The sequence below is a fragment of the Tupaia chinensis genome, unplaced genomic scaffold (genome assembly GCF_000334495.1).
Source record: "Tupaia chinensis unplaced genomic scaffold, TupChi_1.0 Scaffold146740_1, whole genome shotgun sequence".
NCBI lineage: Eukaryota > Metazoa > Chordata > Mammalia > Scandentia > Tupaiidae > Tupaia > Tupaia belangeri.
In genome coordinates this window covers 1,437,299-1,459,494 of record NW_006206595.1, presented here as the reverse complement: position 1 = coordinate 1,459,494, position 22,196 = coordinate 1,437,299, and the positions used below count along the sequence as shown (strand labels likewise).

General features: G+C 41.2%; 1 protein-coding gene across 3 annotated transcripts in view; it reads left to right on the top strand.

The window, feature by feature from the left end:
* Nucleotides 1-158: 158 nt before the first annotated feature.
* Nucleotides 159-22,196, top strand: part of CBX5 (chromobox 5) — a 48,928-nt gene continuing 26,890 nt past the window's right edge. The window contains exons 1-2 of one of the 3 annotated variants that reach the window (XM_014584393.2): nt 159-350; nt 9,861-9,960. The gene's annotated coding sequence lies outside the window, so the exon portion shown is untranslated. Of the gene's footprint in view, nt 351-9,860; nt 10,025-22,196 lie in introns of all 3 variants that reach the window. The other 2 variants (XM_027768518.1, XM_014584390.2) reach the window with 2 other exon arrangements.

Genomic DNA, 22,196 nt, shown 5'->3' with positions numbered 1-22,196 from the left:
ATTTCTTTTTCTTGCTATGTCTGCGGGTTGACCGCCTGTGTAGTAAAATGGCGAGTTTACGCAGGCGCATTAATAGGTTCCTGCCGCTTGGAGCACGTGAAATGGCGGGCGGGAGAGGGCGATGAACCTTCAGCGCATGCGTAGAGGCGGGAATAGGGTTCTGTTTTGCGCAGGCGTAATGGGCGGAGAAAGGGTTTGGTCCCAGGATTGGTTGCGCAGGCGCAGGGACGGATCCGTTTTGGCGGGCGGTTGGCGTTGCGCAGAAGGCGGTGGCAGCAGTGGCTTGTGGTGCGGCCTCACCACAGTGAAACAGGGCAGACGTTGCCGAGAGTGATCACTGTCGATCCCGGGTAAGTGGCAGACAGTCCTGTCTACCCATACGAGATCTTGAACCGACTCCAATTGGGTCCGTTATTGTGTAAAATGAATGAACCGCGGGGAGGGGGACGTCGAAGGGGCAGCGGTGGGTCGGGCCAACCAATAGGAGAACAGGGGCGGGATGTTTTATCCCTGTAGGTTCTTTGGAGCTGTGCTGCCGAACTGTTTGACTGGCGAATGAATAAGCCAATTGGGTCGGCCTTGAGCTGCAGACTGATCGGCCTTTGGGCCATCGGAATGTGGGAGGCGGGTTTTCCCCTCTTGAGCAGCATCTCACTGAACCAATGAACACGAAGCGCGCGGTAGGTTGGGCTTCTCCAGGAGGCACCGATTTGACTCCAATGGGGAAATGCAGGAGTCGAGCCGTTCAATGGATGGACCAAAACGAGACAGCAGGCGGAGAGCCTAAGGATAGCTCCTGGACAGGCCGTCCAATCGGCTCCAAAAGAGGAAGGTCTTAGATTTGGTATTGGGAAAGGGGATCTAATGCCGTGGATGTTTTATCTACAATGATTTCTCTTAAGGATGCTTTTAGACTTTCAGCCCATACAGCTCCTCCTAAGTTTGCTTCTTTATGCCTCGAATTTGGCATTTTCCCTCTACTTCCATACATTCTAACATCCACCTCGTTAAGTTTTGGTTAAGATCTTTTGAAAACTCGCTTTGTTGTGTATGAAGACTGTTAAAATAAATAGGATAAATCTCTGTACTGTTATGAAAAGGCATCTGAGAAAAACCTACATCATAATAACGCATATTTTTTAAATCGACAGATAGGTTGTAGGTCCATATAAATGGTTTTGGAAAGCTGCACACCAAAGTGTGTTACTTCTAGGGACGCAGTGGGATGAAGTGATTGGATATCTTATGTTTAAATCTGTGCAAGGATAATATTTTGTGATTAAAGTTAAATAAAAAATGATGTGAGTTGTTTTTGTGTTTCCAGTCTTAATTACATACTTCTTACTCCCCCTTTTCTTTTTTCCATTATCCACATCCCCAATACTTTATCCTTGTTTCTTTCTCTGAGGAACTTCCTTTCCCACATGCATCTCTTTCTTTACATCATCAAAAATATCCTTAGCCCCTGTTTTTAACGGTTCCTTTGAGAATGTCTGACTTTAATAAAGAGGAAGATAATATTTTAGGGTGTTGGGGGCAGGAGACCATCAGTCACCTGGATTAGTTAGTGTTTTTTGAATAGATTTTCTTAAGTATTTTGTGTCCTGAAGCTAATGTCCACTCTGTTTATTTCAGGATCTTTGGGAAGATATCCTTATAATAATTATAATAATTTTATTTACTCATTCATTTATTTTAATTTGACCAAAGAGAGACAGAGAGAAAGGGAGAAAGCAAGCCACCAGGTCTGGGACTCGACCATGGTCATCTTACTCCCCCTTTTCTTTTTTCCATTATCCACATCCCCAATACTTTATCCTTGTTTCTTTCTCTGAGGAACTTCCTTTCCCACATGCATCTCTTTCTTTACATCATCAAAAATATCCTTAGCCCCTGTTTTTAACGGTTCCTTTGAGAATGTCTGACTTTAATAAAGAGGAAGATAATATTTTAGGGTGTTGGGGGCAGGAGACCATCAGTCACCTGGATTAGTTAGTGTTTTTTGAATAGATTTTCTTAAGTATTTTGTGTCCTGAAGCTAATGTCCACTCTGTTTATTTCAGGATCTTTGGGAAGATATCCTTATAATAATTATAATAATTTTATTTACTCATTCATTTATTTTAATTTGACCAAAGAGAGACAGAGAGAAAGGGAGAAAGCAAGCCACCAGGTCTGGGACTCGACCATGGTCAGCCATGTGGGAGTGTCCAGCATCTTAGCCACTACGACACTTGTTGGCCCCAGTAGATCCATTTTCATTGCATACAGACTGAAGCAGAGTTTACTCTTTATTGTTTACTCATTTATTTAGGCTTGGAAAGTATATTTAAATACTGCAATAAAATCAACTGCATATTCAATACATTTAGTGCAGAAAACTTTTGGACTTTGTAAAACAAAGACAAATGATTTTAGTCAAGCCGGTAATGAACAGAGGAGAGATTTCCATGTTCTTTGGCACTTATAAAAGGATAAACTATTTTATGCTAATCATAGGAATACATTTAATACAGTTGCTGAGCTTCAAAGAGCTAAAGTAGTATAGGTTAAGGGTTTCTGTGTGTTCCAGATTTCGGTTTGAAAGGAATACAGTCAATCTGCAGCATTTTTTTTTTTTAAGAGTTATTTCATTGGGACCAGCAGATGGTATAGTGGCTCCATTGCTGGACTTGCATGTAGTCGACCACAGTTCAAGTCCCGGACTGGGTGGCTGAAACTCACACTGGGTGCATGTTTGTGTGTACCCAAGATCCTAGGAGGAGAATGGAGGAGAAGGGATTAATGTGTGGCCATCCCCCCAGGGGGTGATTTCTCGCTTCTCTCTGTCTCTGTCTTCCTGGCTAGCACACGTGCCCTATAGCAGAAAAACTTCTCCCCCCCCCAAAAAAAAAGAATTATTTTAAAAAATTTTATTGATTTTATTTTGATCAGAGGGAGATAGAGAGAGAGAGAGAGAGAGGGAAAGTGAGAAAGTAAGCTGCCAGGTCCTGGACTCAAACCGCAGTTGGTCATTTGGGAGTCCGGGCACCCTTAACCACCATGCCACCCGCCCTAATAGCATAGTTTCTTAAGCTCAGCGTTATTGATATTTTGGGCCAGATGATTCTTTGTTGGAGAAGGAAGCTGTCCTGTATTTCTGTACATTGTAGGATGTTTGCAGCAACCCTGGCCTCTACCCACTAGATAACAGTAGCATCTTAACCTCTTCCTGTGCCCACACTTGTGATAATCACTTTTAAAGTGTTCTGGGGCAGGGGTCAAAAATCTCCCTTTCTGGAAAATCAGTGACAAACAGTAACAGATGCTAAAGTTGATTATCTTTTTCAAAACCTATTTTACCAATTGACAGAGGCATGGGACAAGATGGATAAAGTGTTGGGAACCAGCAGTTAGCGTAATGGCTATGTCGCTGGACTCCCACGTAGTCGACCGCGGTGTCCCAGACCCGGTAGCTTAAAACTCACACCGGGCGCGTGTTCGTGCGTGCCCAAGATCCCGAGAGGAGAATGGAGGAGAAGGGATTGCGGCGTGACCATCCCCCCTGGGGGGTGATTTCTCGCTTTCTGTCTCTATGTCTCTCTCTGTCTGTCTGGTGAGCGCACGCGCCCTACAGTGAAAAATCTCCCCCCCCCCCAAAAAAAAAAAAAAGATGGATAAAGTGTTTTAGGAGTGGCCTTTGGTAAATGGATCATTAAATCCTAATTATTTAGATCATTGTTCCTTTAGATAAAACAAAAGCTTCATTTAAGTCTTTAACCATTTTTTGCACCTTTTTTTCTTTTTCTTTTTTTTTTTTAGATTTTTGCTGTAGGGCACATATGCTTACTGGAGAGAAAAGGAGAGTCAGAAACAGAAAGTGAGAAATCATCCCCCCAGGGGAGATAGCCACATCACAATCCCTTCTCCATTCTCCTCTCAGGATTTTGGGCATGCACGCATACATGTCCAGTGTGAGTTTAAGCCACCAGGTCCGGGACTTGAACCACAGTCAACTACGTGGAGTCCAGTGATGTTAACATTAACACCATCTGCTGGTCCCCATTTTTAAAAATTGTTCAAATGAGTTTTTCTTTATTCACGGTAGAGATCATGGGCACACATGAGAGAAAAAGCACCCTTCACACAGTCTGGTCACACCACGATTCCCTTCCTTCAGTCTAGTCTTCCAGTACTTCAGATCTTGGGCACTTAGGTGTGTGCCTGGCATGTTTCAGTCTAACTGGGCAGGAATTCTTTATCGCCATGTGGTGTGTGGCTTTTCTTCAGCAGCAAATTACTGTGCTATCCCAAGATCTGTATCATTTGCTCCTTAAATGTAGAATTGAACACATATTATTGCTTCCTGATATTACAGCCAATATGTTTTTGATTTGCCTTTGGTGTTTCTTACATGTTTCACTCCCTAGGTTTGTTTTGGATCACTGTCTCAAACTCTTTTTGATTTTGACCCTCAGTAAGAAATGTATTTTATGTTGTCCTATATACACAGTGAAACAAGTTTCACTAAAGAAACAAATGCTCAAACCACTCTGATACATTTTCTCATCTATAGTGAACTGTTCAGTTCTCTTTAAAAAGTAGGTTAGTTTCCACTAAACTGTTTGGCTTCACAGTTTCTTAAAGACCCAGTTTGGGTGGCAGGGACTGGGGGGAGACAACACTGATCTGAAAAATAGATAACCAAATAAATGGTGTCCCTTTAGATTGCTCTTTTAGTAGATTTCTCTCATCTCTAACTTGGGCTACTTGAATTTCTCAACAGATTAATCAGGAACTCATTTTTTCCCAGTATTTTCTTTTATTCATGCTAGAGCATGTACATGTGAGATAGAGACAAGAGCATCCTCCAGGTCCTAGTCACACCACTATCCCATTTCTGTAGTGTTCATGTCATTGAATCTTGGGCGCTCATGCGGGTACCCTGTGTTTGGGCGCTCATGCGGTGACCCTGTGTGTTTCCTGCTGACCCGGCTGTAGATCCAAACCATGGTCGGTCACCATGTATGATCCACTTTCTCTTGAGTGATTCATTATAGCTGTGCCATGGAGATATAGGTCTCTTTTTATTTGGTATTTTTACTGATATATTTTACTTTGGAAGATTCTAGGGCATGAACAGAGACTTCCTGGTTTACTGTGATGGGCAAGTTAAAGGTTTTTTTGTGTGTGTGTGTGAAATCTTTCCCCCTTTTTTGGAGAGGTTTTTGCTATAGGGTGTGTGCGCTCACCAGAAAGAGACAGAGAGACAGAAAGTGAGAAATCACCCCCTGGGGGGATGGCCACACCGCAATCTCTTCTCCCTTCTCCTTTTGGGATCTTGGGCATGCACACACACACTCACCCAGCGTGAGTTTAAGCCACTGGGTCTGGGACTCGAACCACGGTCGACTACATGGGACTCCAGCGACATAGCCATTATGCCAGCTGCTGGTCTCAATGAAACCTCTTTAAAAAAAAAATACATTTATTTAATTCCATTTGTTTTTATTTATTTATTTTTAAGAATGATTTTTATTTAGCTTTGTTTATTTTAACTTGACCACAGAGGGACAGAGTGAGAAAGAGGAAAACTGAGAAGGCAAGCCACCAGGTCCAGGACTCAAACCGCATTCAGCCATGTGGGAGTCCAGCGCCCTTAAACACTATGCCACCTGGTGTCCTGTTATTATTAGTCTCAATGAAACCTCTTTAAAAAAAAAATACATTTATTTAATTCCATTTGTTTTTATTTATTTATTTTTAAGAATGATTTTTATTTAGCTTTGTTTATTTTAACTTGACCACAGAGGGACAGAGTGAGAAAGAGGAAAACTGAGAAGGCAAGCCACCAGGTCCAGGACTCAAACCGCATTCAGCCATGTGGGAGTCCAGCGCCCTTAAACACTATGCCACCTGGTGTCCTGTTATTATTAATTTTTAATTTGGCCAGACAGACAGAGAGAGAGAAGGGGAAAGTGAGAAAGCAAGCTGCCAGGTCTGGGCACTCAATCAGCCATGTGGAAATCCAATACTCTTAACCACCACACCACCTGCCCACCCCTATGAAAGTCTCTTAAAATATGGTAGTTGATGTGTATGATGAGCGTTTTACTTTGGTAGGGAAATTTTAGTGGGTATATTTTTTTTTGTGAGAGATTCTTGCTATAGGACACATGCACTCGCTGGAGAACCGAGAGAAAAAGTGAGAAATCACTCCCCAGAAAGGATGGCTGTACAGCAATCCCTTTTCCATTTTCCTCTCAAGATTTTCGCTTGCTTGCTTACATATGCCCCTGTTACTAGTTTTAGGCCTCCAGGTCTGGGACTCAAACCACAGTCGGCCATATGGGAGTCCAGTGCCTTAACCAATACACTCCCATGCTGGCACAGGGGGTAATTTTTTGTTGAAATTTCGGGACTATCACTGAAACTTTTATCATTAGACTTATTATTTTGCCTTTGAAAAACCTCTTTTGGTTATCTTGTACCACCCTTGATAACACGGTGTTGAGCCTCTGTTAACAAAAGTTAGAGCTCTTTGGCTTAAAACTTAGAGTTAGGTCCTGCTTGTGGTGTGATTAAGACAGCTAGATCCCACATGGTCAATAGTGCAGGGTTTTTTTGTTTGTTTGTTTGTTTTTTTAAGAATTACTTTATTTGACTTTTATTCACTTATTTAAATTTTTTTACCAGAAAAAAAAGTGAGAAAGCAAGCTGCCAGGTCCAGGACTTGAACTGTGATCATCCACGTGGGAGTCCAGTGTCCTTAACCACTACACCACCTGCCTGCCCTAGCAATGTGGTTTGAATCTCAGACCGACAGCTTGAGAAACTCACTGGACTTGTGTGTGTGCATATCAAAAATCTTGAAAAGAGGGAGAAATGGAGGAGGAGGGATTGTGGCATGACAGTTCCCTATGTGGTTGCTTTCTCATTTTCCATCATGCTTTTCTTTTTAAAAGAATTGTTTTATTTCACTATTTATTTATTTATTTATTTAAATTTGACCAGAAAGGGAAGGAGTGAGAACGAGAGAAAGTGAGAAAGCAAGCAGCTGGTCCCATACTTTCCATCACTCTTTCTCTATCACTCTCCACAAGTGCCCATATCCTTTGGCAAAGTTTTTTTTTTTTGGAAGAGGTTTTTGCTATAGGGTGTGTGCGCGAGACAAACAGAAAGCGAGAAATCACCCCCTCCAGAGGGGATGACCACGCCGCAATTCCTTCTCCTCCATTCTCTTCTCGGGATCTTAGGCACGCACGCACACACGCCAGGTGTGAGTTTAAGCCACCAGGTCTGCGATAAACTACATGGGAGTCCAGTGACATAGCCATTACGCCAACTGCTGGTTCCATGGCAAAATTTTAAAAAGATAATTTAGAGGCATACTCTTCACAACCAAATCTAAAAAGATTGTTCACCATATCACTGGACTGTGAAAAATATGAGGAAAGCTATTTGAGTAGGATGGGTAGGATGATAGTTGGGAAAAGAAAAAGCATACACCTGAAGTGACTGGGTTTTCTTTCTCTCTCTCTCTCTCTCTTATTTTTTTATTAAAGGTTCTTGCCATAGGGCACATATATTCTCTGGAGAGAGAGAGTGAGAAGAAAAGTGAGAAATCACTCCCCAGGGGTTATGGCCATACCACAATCCCTTCTCTATTCTGGAGTTTTGGCGATACACCCACATGTGCCTGCTGCACACATCCCCGCTGTGATTTTTATGCCTCCAGGTTCGGGACTCAAGCCTCAGTCAGCCATTTGGGAGTCCACTATTTTAACAATCACACTACCTGCTAGTCAATGAGTGGACTTTTAAATCTCTAGGAAAATTCTGGGGATTCTCAGAGCCCTTAGTACACTAGAAAATACAGGTAGATTGGGGATCCATGGGGCAATCTGAAGATTAGTAAGGTTTTTTCTTTCTTTCTTTTTTTTTTTTTTTAAGAATTATTTAATTTTGGGGGTTGATAGGTGTCTTGGTGGTTAGGGGTGCTTAACTCCCACATGGCCAATCACGGTTTGAGTCCTGGATCTGGCATCTTGCTTTCTCACTTTTCCTTTCTGTCTCTCTGTTCTTTGGTCAAATAAAATAAATAAATAAATACATAAATAAAACAAAGTTTATTGAAATAATCTTTTAGGAAAATTTATTATTGGGACCAGCAGTTAGTGTAATGGCTATGTCGCTGGACTCCCATGTAGTCGACCGTGGTTCGTGTCCCGGACCCGGTGGCTTAAAATCCACGCCAGGCGCATGTGGGTGCGTGCCCAAGATCCCGAGAGGAGAATGAAGGAGAAGGGATTGCGGCATGGCCGTCCCCTCTGGGGGGTGATTTCTCGCTTTCTGTCTCTCTCTTTCTGTCTGGCGAGTGCACGCGCCCTATAGTGAAAAACCTCTCAAAAAAAAAAAAAGAAAAAGGAATTATTTAATTTTATTCATTGTTATTATTCCTTAATTTGCTACAGGGCACATGCTCTCACCAGAGAGAGAAGTGAGAAAACCGGCCACCAGACTGGGGACTCAGACCATGGTCAGCCATATGAGAGTCTAGCATCCCAACCACTATACCACTTGCTGAGTCCATGAGGTGGTTTTTTATTTCTAAGTATCTTTATGACTTTTATGAGAAAACAGAAAGACAGGCAACCTGAATAAAGTGTCACTCTGCAGTCCTCCCACCAGTCTTTTCCAGCCAGCTGGGATCATGGGCATCACCTCGTGTACAGGTCAGCCAAGGAACTGAACCCTGAACTTCCATATAGCTTCCAGCTCTGCAGAATTGTGCTACTGCTAAGCCATCACAGTTGGGCCCTTTTTTTTATTGCTTCTGTTGAGGTATTTTATGTAAATGCATAGCATGATTCCCACATCTTATTGGGATAATCTATTTAATTACTGTTCCTAGTAAAGCAATTTTTGGCTTATATTCTGTCCTTTGACTTGGTCCTTTTTTAGAAGGAGGTTTTGCCCTTAGGGTGGGTGTGTTTCCTGGAGAGAGAGAGAGACAGAGATAGGCAGTGAGAGGGAAAGTGAGAAATCACCCATCAGGGAGGATGACCACGCGATTCCTTCTCCATTCTCTTCCTGGGATTTTGGGCGTGCGTGTGCACCTGTCATGAGATTCAAGCCCCACTGGGTCTGGGACTCAAACTGCGGTTGACCTTGTTGCAATCCAGCAATGTACATGCCATTTGCTGATCCCTTACTTGGTCCGTTTTATATTGATTCACTTCAGCATAAAGTTAAACCTAAAGTTGTGCTATAGATACTGATTTGAAAAGTAGTCACTTCCAGTGGAAGATACCATTTGACTTAGGATAGCTTTTTACCCTTTGTTATTCATGAACTTACCTTTTTTCCCTTGACATAAACTTGGATTTTTCTTTCTTGCTTGTAAGAGAAAACGTACATTGCTCTTTGTACTAACAGGAAGGACTTCAGGTTATCTTGAGAATAGCTGACTTGTGTAGGGTCCAAAATGCAGTTATGCTGAATTTCTGTAAGCCATTTGAAGCCACATATTCATTTCTGATGACAACTTTACACTTGTGCTGGCAGAACACCCACAGAGACAACTGCTGGCTATGTTTAGTCTGTCCAGGAGCTCTACCAGCTAGCATGTTTGTGGAAAAACCTACACTCTTCTTGTTAGCAGCTATGTAAATATTACACCTTTCTGAGTTTGTCTTCTCAGGTCTGCCCTATTATATTTGGGCAATTATATCCTGTGGTTGCCGCAGTTTACCTTTTGAAGTGAGGGATTAAGAGGTTTTAGACATTCATTGGGTTACATAAGCATAATTCTTTTGGGATCAGTAAATAGTTTTATGTATGTCCAGTTTATGTAAAAATTTATTTCCCCCATATTTCAGCTTCCTGCGGCTGCTGTAACAAATAACCCTGGACTTGTGATGTAAAACAACGCGAATTTATTCTTCTCGCAGTTCTGGAGGCCAGAAGTCTGCAATCAAGGTGTTGAGCCACCTCTGGAGGCTCTACAGGAGAGTCTTTTCCTTGCCTCTGGCAGCTTCTATTGGTAGTCAGCATTCCTTGGCTTATGGTCTCCTTTCTCTCTCTTTGTTCTGTTTCTCTATGTATTTTTCTTGGATTCCTGTCTTTCTCTTGCTAAGGATACATGTGAGTACATTTAATGCCCACCCAAATGACCCTAGATCAATTTCTTCTCTCATTTCTTTTTGTTTATTTCTTCTGAGAGAGACAGAAATTCCAAACAGTATCTATGCTGTGATTCACTATCAGTCTCAGCCAGATAGAATCATGAATGCACCAAGGGTGCTCAAGGATGTCTTACAACACAAACCTAAGACCTTTTTTTTTTTAAGTTTTTTTTTTTTTTTTTTTAAGTTTTTTTTGCCATAGGCTGTGTGTACTTGTTGGGGAGAAAGAGAAAGTGATAAATCCCTCTTCTCCCTTGGGGGGATGACCATGCTATAATCCTTACTCCTCCATTCTCCTATTGGGATTTTGGGCATACATGCACACATGCCTGGCATGATTTTTAAGCTGCTGGGTCTGGGGCTTGAATCATAGTCAGCTGTGTGAGAGTCTAGTGCTTGAACACTATGCTGCTTACGGTTTTTTTGTTTTGTTTTGTTTTTTTGTTTTTGAGAGGTTTTTGCTATAGGGCGCGTGCGCTCACCAGAAAGACAGAGAGATAGAAAGCAAGAAATCACCCCCCAAGGGGGATGGCCACGCCGCAGTCCCTTCTCCTCCATTCTCCTCTCAGGATCTTGGGCAGGCACGCATGCACACACATACGCCCGGAGTGTGTTTAAGCCACCGAGTCCGGGACTTGAACTGCGGTCGACTACATAGGAGTTCAGCAACATAGCCATTACGCTAACTGCTGGTCCCATGTTTTTTGGTTTAAGTTTGGTAGAGAAGCTATGTACTTGCTGGAGAGACGAAGTGAGAAGTCACTTTCCAGAAGGATAGCCACATCACAGTCCCTTCTTTTCCATACACCTCTTAGGGTTTTGGTTATTTAACCACACGTACCCAGTGTGATTTTTCAGGACTGGGTCCAGGACTAGAACTGTGTAATCGGCCATATAGGATCCAATCATCTTAACCTCCATGCTACCTGCTGGTTCTAAAATAGGTTATTTTTTAAAAATGAAACAAAGACAAATGACAAGGGACTCGGAAACCTTGTATTCTATTTCCTCCAGTAATAAGTGGTATAACCATGGGTGTGCCATTTATCCTCATTGGTTCTTAGTTTCTTCATCTTCTGTGGAAGAAATTGGGTAAGTTTCTTCCCAATTTCTAATAGCCATAGCCTTCTGGACCTAATACTTTGATTAAGTGACTCCTGACTCCTAAGTCATCTTTGGAGTTCCTTTTTTTTTTGGACGGGGTTGGGGGCGGTTAGGGAGCATGTGCTTGCCAGGGAGAGAGAAAGTGAGAAAACCATGATTCTTGAGGGTGGCCATACTATGATCTCCTCTCCATTTCTCCTTTCAGGATTTTGGAGCACACACACATGCCTGACATGTTTTTCAAGCCAATGTATCTAGGACTCAGACCGTGCAGTATGCCCTGTGGGATCCAGCTACCACACCACAGGCCTAGTAGTCGGTCTTTTTTGGTTGTTGTTTTCTTTTGTTTTTAGTTTTTGCTATAGAGTATGTATATATGTGGGGTGGGGAGTGAAAGTGAGAATGCACTCCCTGGGAGGTGATCACATCACAGTCCCTTCTCTTTTGGAATTTTTGGGCATGCATACACACATGCTTATGTTTTTCAAGCCATTGGGTCCAGGACTCAAACCACACAGTTGACCATGTGGAATCTAGCTGCCTTAATCATCTTGCCAGTGGCTGGCCTGGAGTTGCATTCTTAAGTCAATAATTTTGAATGCAAATCAATAGCTTAACATTGTGGGCCACTGAATCCTATGATGGTCTTGCCTTAGGACTTGAAGACTGAATTGCTTGTCGATTGTCAATTCCTTAGGACATTGACCTAGGGTAACAAACCTATAATTGTTTACTATGTGTTTAAACCTTTTTGAAGAAAAGATTTTCTATAAAAGCCTTAATGAAATAGTTGGACAATTTTCACTCTCAGACTATAAACTGTGTAGTCTGGATTTCCTTTCCAGTAAGAGTAGTTCATCAAATTTAAATACTGGCAGATTTTTCTACCTTAAACTAGGCCATGGACAGAGTAAAATATCCATACACAATGTTAATCTTTAGCCTTACTGAAAGCATGTTCGATTATATCTCATTGCTAGCAATCATGAAATTGAAATGGTGGCATACTTGAAAGGACTGTTTAAAGATTATGTTTTATAACACACTCATTATTTATTTCCTTCATGGCAAGGAAGAACCAAATTAAATTCAAGTATTTCTTTTGATTGTAATCTACATTTCTTAGACTAAAACAAGTTTATATGTGAGACAGCAGACTTAATTATGTTGGAATAAAATGCCCTGTGCTAAAAAGAGGTCAACTCACAGGCTGGGATATCTTAAGCTTGGTTTCTGAGGCAAGTCCTTGAACTCCCTGTGCCTTGTTTCTCATCCCTAAATCAGTAAGACTCACCTCCCAGGGAGTCGTGGAGGGTAATGTACTGCTAATTTGTTCAGTATTTCACAACAATAAATTATGTCTAGCATCAGATAAAACATAGGCAGACCTCATTTATATGAGTAGTTGGAGACAAGCATAGATAAAGCAGATAACTCAGAAAATTCTTTTAAAGTCATTTTTTAACTTCCTCTATTATGATTTTACCTTCTGTTTCCTGTATGTTTTCTGAAGGGTTTTCTTGTTCTTTTTCATAACATACCTATGAGATAGGTAAGGGAAATAACTAACACCAGGTTACATATTAGAGCAACCAACTCATCAAGGGGTCATAACAGTCTCGGCCGCTGTGGTGCAGTGGTAAAACAAGTGCCCTGCAAGGCTAGGAGCCATGTGGTGACTGCAGATTTGGATTTCCCAGACAGCATGAAAACACAGGGTGCAGCTTCCTAAACTCCTCAGATGATGGAGGAGTGGGGAAAGGGGATTGTGGAATGAAAAGACCCTTTTGAGGGTAATCCCCTCCTCCATCATCTCTCTATTCTCTATCATAAGGGGAAAAAACAGGATATAACAATGCTGTATGTTTATATAGCTCATAATAAAGCTTCAAAAGAAATGAAGCAAAAAGAGAAAAATAGAAGAAGTAATGGGGATCTAAAATTATATTTGGGAGACCAGCAGATGGTATAATGGTCACATCACTGAACTGCCATGTAGTCGACCACGGTTCAAGTCTTGGACCTGGCAGCTTAAAACTCATGCCAGGCGCGTATGTGTGCATGCCAAAAATCATGAAAAGAAAATGGAGAGGGGATTGCAGTATGATTTCTTGCTTTCTGTCTCTGACAAGTGCACATGCCCTGTAGCACAAATTTCTCTTTAAAAAAATTGTATTTCGACATGTCAGTACCTCTTAGTAATTTATAAAACAAGCAAACTAGAAATCAGAAAACAGAAGACTTAACCATCACTTCAAAAAACCTCATACAGGACCAGCAGGTGGTGTAATGGCTATGTTGCTGGACTCCCATGTAGTCAACTGTGGTTCAAGTCCCAGACGCGGTGGCTTAAACTCACACTGAGCACATGTGCCTTAAACTCACACTGAGCACATGTGCGTGCGTGCTCAAGATCCTGAAAGGAGAATGGAGGAGAAGGGATTGCGACGTGACCATCTTCCCTGGGAGGTGATTTCTCGCTTTCCGTCTCGCCGTCTCTGTCTTTCTGGTGAGCACACACGCCCTATAGCAAAAAGAACCTCTCCCCCTCAAAAAAAAAATCTGATACATGGGGAATGAAAAATAGTGGATTTTGAATTTTTGTTGCACCAAATGAACTTGTAATTTAATTTCATTTTCAATGAAACTTTTGTAAGTCCCTTTGCACTTGACATTTCTAGACCAGTCCTCACAACAGCAGCAGAACACACATGGGATCATCTTCCCAGAAAGATCATCTTCTAGGTGATAAAACAAGTTTCAAAAGGACTGCATCATATAAACTATGTTTTCTGGGCACAGTGCAATTAAATTAAAAATCAGTAACAGGACTGACTTTGTAGCACAGCAGTTAAGTGCTGTGCATAAGAAACCAGATCCCACATAGCCAACCGCAGTTTGTATCCCTGCCCAGGCAGCTTAGAAAACACTAGAGGCATTGTATTTATGTTCTTTAAATCTCAACAGGATTGAGACAAGGAGTCACAAGAGATTGTGGCATGACCATGTCCCGTTGGGGGTGCTTTTTCTCTTTGGTGAGTGCACACACCTGGCAATGAAAAAAATTATAATAACAAAGCCACCTGGAAAACTCTCAGATACTTAAAAGCTACACAACACATTTTTTTTTTAAGGACTATTTATTTAACTTTATTTATTACTTTTTAATTTGACCAGGAAAAGAGAAAGGGAAAGTAAGGAAGCAGGCCACCAGGTCTGGGACCAGAACCACAGTTGGCTGTATAGGATTTCGGTGCCTTAACCACAATGGTACCTGCTAGCCCCCAAAACACAATTCTCTCTTTTTTAAATGATTATTTTATTGAGACCAGCAGATGACATAATAGTTATGTCACTGGATTCACATGTAGTCAACCGCAGTTCAAGTCCCAGACCTGGTGGCTTAAAGGTCACACCAGGTGCATGTCCAAGATCCTGAGAGGTGAGGAGAGGGTATTGCAGCATGACCATCCCCCGGGGGAATGATTTCTTGCTTTCTTTCTCCCTGTTACTCTGTATAGGGTGTACATGCCCTATAGCAAAAACCTCTGTAAGGGGAAAAAAAAAATATTTAACTTTCTTTAATTTGACCAGTGAGGGACAGAATGAAAACAAGTCACCAGGTCTGGAACTTGAACCACAGTTGGCCATGGGGAGTCCGGTGCCCCTAACCACCACTCCACCTGCTGGCCCGTACATAACACAATTCTAAGTAACTCATGGGTTAGGAAATATTTTGAACTGAATCAAAATGAGAACATGACATATCAAACCTTTGTAGGATTGCAGTTAAGGCAGTACTCAGATGGAAATTTATGGCATTAAACTCCATGTACAAAAGCAGATCTAAGGGACCAGCAGATGATGTAATGGTTATGTCACTGGACTCCCACATAGTTTAGTGCAGTTCAAGTCCCATACTTGGTGTCTTAAACTCACGCCGGGTGCACATGCCTGTGTGCCCAAGATCCTGAGAAGAGAACGGAGGATAAGGGATTGTGGTGTGCCATTTCACCCGGGGGGTGATTTCTAGCTTTCTGTCTCTGTCTCTCTGGTGAGTGCACACCCTGTAGCAAAAATTTCCCTTAAAAAAAAAAATCTCAAGTCATTGGTTTAGGTTTACACCTTGAGAATTAAAAAAAAATCAAATTAAACAAGGAAAAGAAAACAGTAAGGATAAGGGCAATAATTAATGAAATATAAAACATACTGGAGAAGAATCGGTGAAAATGAAAGTTGGTTGAGAAGATCAATAAAATTGATAAATTAGGAAAAAAGCCACGAATTCCCAATATGAGGAATAAGAGAAAGTGTCCTTACTGATCTTAAAGACATGAAGAGGCCCATTTGCAGTGGCACAAGTGGTGCCATTGTTCCATGGCTGAGGCTGCATGGAAGGCCTGGGTTTGGTTCAGGCCCAATCTGGAATAAGGCGGGCATGTAAGTGGTGTGCACCTGTAGCCCTAGCTAACTGGAAGAATAGGACAGGAAAGGGTAGGGCAGGGTGAGGTCCTGTCAAAAGAAGAAAAACAAACAAAACCCAACCATGGTCCCCAGTGCATGTGTGTGCTCGTGCCCTCTCACATGAAGAGTTAATACAGGAAAACTAGGGGAAAAACCATGCCAATACCTTAATTATCTCAAAAAACACGGGGATGCGTACATGTGTGCCCAAAATCCTGGAAAGAGGGAAAAATGGAAGAGGTGGGATGCTGCTTCACTCTCATCTTTTCGTATGTTATCTCAAAAAACACGGGGATGCGTACATGTGTGCCCAAAATCCTGGAAAGAGGGAAAAATGGAAGAGGTGGGATTGAGACATGGTTTTTCCCCATGGAAGGGATGCTGCTTCACTCTCATCTCTTCGTATGTCTTCTGCAAGTGCAACCGTACATGTGCCCTGCAGCAAAATTTAAAACAAACAAACAAACACAAAAACAAAATAAAAGCCTGTGAAAGCTCACTTAAGAAATATAGACTGGTGTCAGCAAGTGGCATGGTGGTTAAGGTGCTAGAATTCTGGGGCCGGTAGCTGGTGTGATTAAGGTACTGTGCTCCCATGAGAACAACTAGTTTGATTCCCAGACCTGGTTTACTTTCTCCGTATCTCTTTGGTTAGATTAAAAAGTAATAATAATAAATAAAATTGAATATATAACTCTTTTTAAAAGACCCAGTAGCTTGAAAATCATGCTGGGCATATGTGTGTGCCCAAAATCTCAGGAGGAGAGTAAAGGAAAAGGGATTGTGACGCGGCCATCCCCCCCCCCCAGGGAATTATTTCTTGCTTTTTATCTGTCTCCATTGAGCAGTCGCACCCTATGACAAAAACAAAAAGCAAAAACAAAGACAAAACTCTTAAAAAAAAAAAAAAAAGACCCTCACTAGCCTTGTATCTTCCAAGAAAGTGGAATGTTTTGTTAAAAACCTTTCCTGGAGGGCCAGCAGGTGGCACAAAGGTTAGGGTGGCTGGATCCCACATTACCGACTGTGCAGTTCGAGTCCTGGATCGCAGTTTGAAAATCATGCTGTGTGCATGTGTTCCTAGAATCCAAAGAGGTAAATGGAGGAAGAGGGAAAGTGGCCATCCCCTAGGGGATGATCCTCCCACCCACCCCTCAGTGCATGTGCCCTAGAACTAACTTAAAAATTCTTGGGACTGGCTCCTTGGTGCAGTGGTAATGCACTGGTTAAGAGAAACCAGATCCTGGGCCAGCCCAGTGGCTTACTGACTGGTTTGAGTCCCAGACCTGGTGGCTTGAAAAAAATGTGGGCGTGTGTGCGTGCTCAAAATTCCTGAGAATAGTGTAGAAGGGATTGTAGTGTGGACCCCTGGGGAGTGCTTTCATTCTCACTCACTCTGGCGAGTACACACACTGTAGCAAAATTTGAGAGAAACCAGATCCCATGGTGACCCCAGTTCAAGTTTCAGCCTGAGACAGGGACATATGAGGAGTGCCATAGAGAAAATGGACTGGAGGAATCGAATAGATCCTGTGGGGGTGATGCTCGTCTCTCACACACGTGTGCCCACACGTGCTCATACTCTACCATGAATAAAAGCAAAAATAAAAGTCCACAAAGAAGACTCTAGGCTCAAATGGCTTTGCTAGTGACTTTTACCAAACCTTAAGGAAGAACTAATATAAATTCTATATAAACTCAGAAAATAGAAAATGTTTAGGACAGCTTTGCCTTAAATTTGCTAGAGGGTGTATGTGCTGTCCAGGGAGAAAGAGAGGGATAAAGCACCTGCCGTGTTGAATGGTCTCAGAAAATAGAAAATGTTTAGGACAGCTTTGCCTTAAATTTGCTAGAGGGTGTATGTGCTGTCCAGGGAGAAAGAGGGATAAAGCACCTGCCGTGAGGAATGGTCTTGCTGTAATCCCTTCACTTCTCCCTCCTTTTAGGATTTTGGGCATGCACATGTGTCTGGCTATGTGTTTTTCAAGCTGCTGTTTCAAGCCACTAGCTCTGGATCTTGAACCAGGAGGTCTGCGATGTGGGATACAGCTCCTTTAACCACCAGGCCATCGGCTGCCCTGTGTTAGTTATTTTTAACTTCATCTACTGGTAAACATACAAGTTCTATTTGCTTTATTTATTTATTTATTTATTTTTTAATTCCCAGAGGGCGGGTGTGCTTGCAGAGAGAAAGGGAAACAGTGACCTACAGTGGGGCCTGGTTACACTGCAGTCCCTTCTCCATTTCTGCATCCTGTCCAAATTTGGGGCATCCATGCACACACACCTAACATGTCATTCAAGCCACCGGGGTGGGGACTCAAACCATGGTTAGACATATGGGATCTATGGGCTCTGGCTTCTGTGAGCCACAAGGCTGCATGCCGGCCCTGTTATATATTTTTTCCAGTGCTCTTTTGCCTCTAATGAACATGAGATAAGTAGAGCAAATAACTAACACCTTTGAGGATAAGTGAGCTATCCAGATGACCTTATACTGTTGTAGTTGGGATATAACCTATGTCTACTTACCTCTGGTCCTGACCTTTCCACTGTTAACAAGTTGCCCTTTTAGTAGCTTTTTCTAACAACTTTGGAGAGAGTTCTAACCAGCACCAACTTAACTAAGGAGAGACTTAAAATCTTTAGTCTTTAAAGGAAGATTGAACTATAGACTGTTTTCATACAATACTTGACCCTTATTAGGCCTCAAATATTCAATAACCAAATGCTTTTACCACAAGGATCAGAATTACTATATTAATCATCCCTTTGGCATGGATTTGAGTTGGGAATGTGTTTGGAAACTGGACAGAAAAAGCTCACTTGGCTTAAATAAAACATCAAAACACTGAGTTTTTAAGAGCTGGGTGGTCTGAGATTGGCCATCCCTTTAGCCATTTATCTGATGGTGGCCTTTTCTTGCCTCTAACTATCAATATATCTGAAGTGTAGAGCACACTTTTATGATATTGTGGCATTGTAACTCACACTTAAATGTCAATAGAGACACTTGCAAAGACCTGCAAGGTTCAATAACTTCTGGTGTGGGTTTGTTTCTCATGTCATCACCCATTATGTGGTTTTTTTTTACACCTTTTAAATTGCTACAGAAAGAAACTGGTCAGGATCTTAATAGATGGCCCAGGAGTTGCCAAGGATACCCTTGCATGGAATTGGAAAAGTTCAATACTGACTTGATTTTATTTATCTAAATTTTAGACTCTAACTTCAATATAATTCATGTTGCAAATACACCAACATGATGGCAAAGCACAAAATTACGCCATATGTTGAAGGAATGCTCTCTTTTACTCCCTGAAGTTTTATAGTCTGAGATATTTCTTATTCCAGTTATATAAAAATTCCTTTTTGTCAGCATGTATTAATCAGACTTTAGTATATTGGTTTAAATTTTATCTTCTCAACAGTTAAAGATATTTTACAGATTTTCATTTATGGTTATGCAAATTAATTTTTATATCTTACGGATATCTTTCCCAAACAGATTACGAGAGACCCTAAATTGTTTTAGTATAGGTTCTTACTTAAAATAGATTTGTTGCAATGACCAAGGGGACTCTGTAACCTTTAAACTGCTGATGTCCAAAATTTAGAAGCTAGATGGTGCCAGAGTACGAATGTGTCCTGATTTTATGGCTAATGCTTGAAATAATGTTTATGACCATAATTTTATTTAGGGGGTTAAGCATTTCAATTCTTTTAAAAATTTTGCAAGCATGATTTGCCATAGTGGTATGTATAAATCTAGGATTCGTGATAATCTATTCAAATGTTGCTATTATCTATTTTTCTTTTTAAATATTTATTTATTTATTTATTTTTAATTTGACCAGACAGAGCCAGAGAGAGAGAGAGAGAGAGAGAGAAAGGGACGGTGAGAAAGCGAGGAGAGAGAGAGAGAAAGGGAAGGTGAGAAAGCGAGTCCAGGTCCAGGGCTCAAACTACAGTCAGCCATGAGGGAGTCCAGCACCTTTATCCACCACACCATCTGCCTGCCCTAGCTATTACCTATTTTTTCTTAAGATTTATTAAATTTATTATTAAATTTCCATGTTCTTTTTGGAAGGTGACAGGGTCTACAAGTTCATGCTTCATCACATATAATTAAGAAAGGGTTGGATGTGAGATTAACACCCATCGGAGAGTACGATGCCTTTAAATGAAATCAGTACATTCCAAGGATAGAGTTGTTAGAAAGCATCATCTGGAAGACATTTTTTCATAGTTATGCCAAATTCTACTTTCTCATAAATCTTGGAACAACTGATATCTAGCCTCTTGCCCAGTGGTGGGTTTATGTGTACCCTAACTAAATTTAAAGAAAACTGACACCTAAGGGACCGGCAGGTGGAGTGGTAGTAAAGGCTCTGGACTCCCACATGACTGACCACAGTTTGATTTCCAGACTTGGCAGCTTGCTTTGTCACTCTCCCTCTCTCTGGTCAAATTGAAGAATAGTAATAAATAAATATTTATCAAAAAGGAAAACTGACACCTGAGAGAATTTAGTAGATTTTAATAAAAAAAAATCTCATGTAAAATTATTATGAGATACCAAGAACTGTGTGTTACTAGTATCATTTATTAGTTTAGTTACCACACTGATAATTTTAAGCAGTTCTGAGAATCGAGTTCTATAGTCCACATTTATTTTTCTAATGGATTATTTGCTTAATTTTATTTAATTATGATTATTTTTAATTTGATCAGAGAGAGAGAAATTGAGAAAACAGGCTGCCAGATCTGGGACTCGAACCACAGTCGACCATGCGGGGGAATCCAATGCCTTAACAACCACACCACCTGCCAGCCCCCATGTTTATTTATGGTTAATGGTGGTCAGAATTTGGGGCACATAAACAGCCAAATGGGATTTATGAAATGCAGCCTTTAACTCCATGTATAATGTATATGTTTTAGTCTTAAAGAACACAAGGTCCTTTCCTCCCTTGCTCACTGTATCAGGAAGCTTGGATAATCAACAAACAGGATGGTTCTTTGGCTGGTTGAAACAGTGCCTTGGCCTGATACTTTAAAGGATCATGAACTAGAGCTATGCTAGCCAAAGGGAGAGCATTTCCTCTCTCCACACTACTGTCTATTAATAAAGTTTGTGTTGTCTATATGTGGCTTGTTAATGATAGGGGTGTTAACGACCACAGTTAATCTTCTTCCTCAACTCTTTCCTAATCCAGTCTCTTAAATAGACATTTAAAAAGCTTTTAACTCCTCTTGAATTTGGTGCTCATGGGCCTTTGGTGGAGGTGGAGTGATAGTTATCAGCCCATTTAACAAAACCTGAGACAGCCAGGACAGCAGTAATGTGCATCTATATGCTGTGTTTCTGCTGCAGTGCCTTGGCTAATACTTGGGAAGTCATAAATCCAGTGTAAGAAAACATCTTTATAGAGGTATTTTAGTTTTATGCTGTTTGTACCTAAGACCATTGGTACTTGAAGATGGATAAAGAGTAAAGAACATAGAGCAGATTAAAATGGTTCTGTAAATTTGGTTTGTTTTCATCTGTTTTATTTGCTGCAATAGGACTGTATAGAGGACGCCTTGAAAACAGTGCCATATCTGACAGTTTAATCTTCACCTAAGCACTGTCTTTTTTCTTCAAGGGCCTTAGGAGAGAAATAGGAACTTCCTAAGCCTGGACCCACAGTAGCCACTCATCAGTGGCATGTTTAATTAATCCGTGTGATACTCCTATTTGCATATATATGCCCTCTCCTGTTCTTGAGTACCTCTCCCTTTTTTTTTTAACTAGAGGATTTTGCTTACTTAGTGAACTTATAGAATTTATATTGAAATTCTAAAAAATGAAGAGAGAGCTCATTGGTTATGCATCTTGACATTGGGTCTGATTATCACTGCCACATAATTCAGTCGGTAGTTCAGTGAGGCAGCTTACAAATTAGTTTTCAGTGTTTTAAACTAAAGAAAGCTTAGAAAGGGCCGGCCAGTACGTAGTGTTCTGTGATGCCAGAACCACATGCAAAGGTCCCGTGTTAATGTCCTGTCTTGAGGCTGTTTTGTAAATACTGGATGTATGCACGTGTGTACAACTGGCTGGGGCCGGGAAGAAATACATAAACTTATTTTAAGAAAGAGAAAGATCTACAGTTATATAATGGTTTTGTTTATAAGTGGTGATGAAAGTAAAATGTGCTACACCAAGATCTAAGAAAAGCCACCAGGTTAGCTGTCATTGAAAAGTAGTAACTAAAAGGACTGGAGCAGCGCCTGAAAGGGATGGAGCAGATACTAAGGACCCCATGTGAGTGGTTTTGTGGTTTGGGATTGACTGGTTAATGCCAGGAGCTAATTACTGTTCTGGATAACCCCAGCTTTCTTGAAATGCCCTTTCCTTATTGCTGGGTGTTTTTTTTTTTTTTAAATTATTATTATTTGTGAAAAATTTGCCAGAGGGTG